Source organism: Eurypyga helias, unplaced genomic scaffold (assembly GCF_000690775.1).
Source record: "Eurypyga helias isolate BGI_N326 unplaced genomic scaffold, ASM69077v1 scaffold36255, whole genome shotgun sequence".
Classification (NCBI taxonomy): domain Eukaryota; kingdom Metazoa; phylum Chordata; class Aves; order Eurypygiformes; family Eurypygidae; genus Eurypyga; species Eurypyga helias.
In genome coordinates this window covers 43,200-43,677 of record NW_010250279.1, presented here as the reverse complement: position 1 = coordinate 43,677, position 478 = coordinate 43,200, and the positions used below count along the sequence as shown (strand labels likewise).

The 478-nt window shown below is 58.6% G+C and overlaps 1 protein-coding gene across 1 annotated transcript in view; it reads right to left on the bottom strand.

The window, feature by feature from the left end:
• The window catches only part of SGIP1 (SH3-domain GRB2-like (endophilin) interacting protein 1), a gene marked incomplete at its 5' end in the record, with an annotated part of 33,965 nt that overhangs the window by 4,139 nt on the left and 29,348 nt on the right, over positions 1 to 478 (bottom strand). The gene's annotated exons all lie outside the window — the stretch shown is intronic.

The window sequence follows — 478 nt, the reverse complement described above, 5'->3', positions numbered from 1 at the left end:
GCAGCGGCACCCCCGGCACGGCTCTGAGGGGCTGCCGCACGCAGGCTTTGCATGACAGTTTTTGCAGTAGGTTTCTGGGCCCCGGCAAAAGGGGCTGGGGAGGTTTGCCCTCCCTCGGCTGGAGAGCTCAGGCTGCCCGTGGGAAAGCTGGATGTTGGTTGCATCCCCCCACGACGCTGTCTGCAGGAACCCCAACCTGCGGGGACCCCCGCAATCCCGGCACGCTCCCCTCTCCTGCCCGGCATGCCTGGTAAACCCCCGGCACGGCTGCGAAGCCCACAATACCCTGCAGCAAATTGTCACAAATCTGGGGCTACAGAGGAGAACGTGGGGCTCTAGCAAAAGCTAAAGCCATTAATCCGTGGTTTATTTACCTCATTTAAAAAAAAAAGAAGTTTGCTTCGGTCTTGCTGTGTGTCCGCAGACACTAAAACAATTCAGCCCTGTGTGGCCACAGAAGGGTTCCCTTTGCCACACC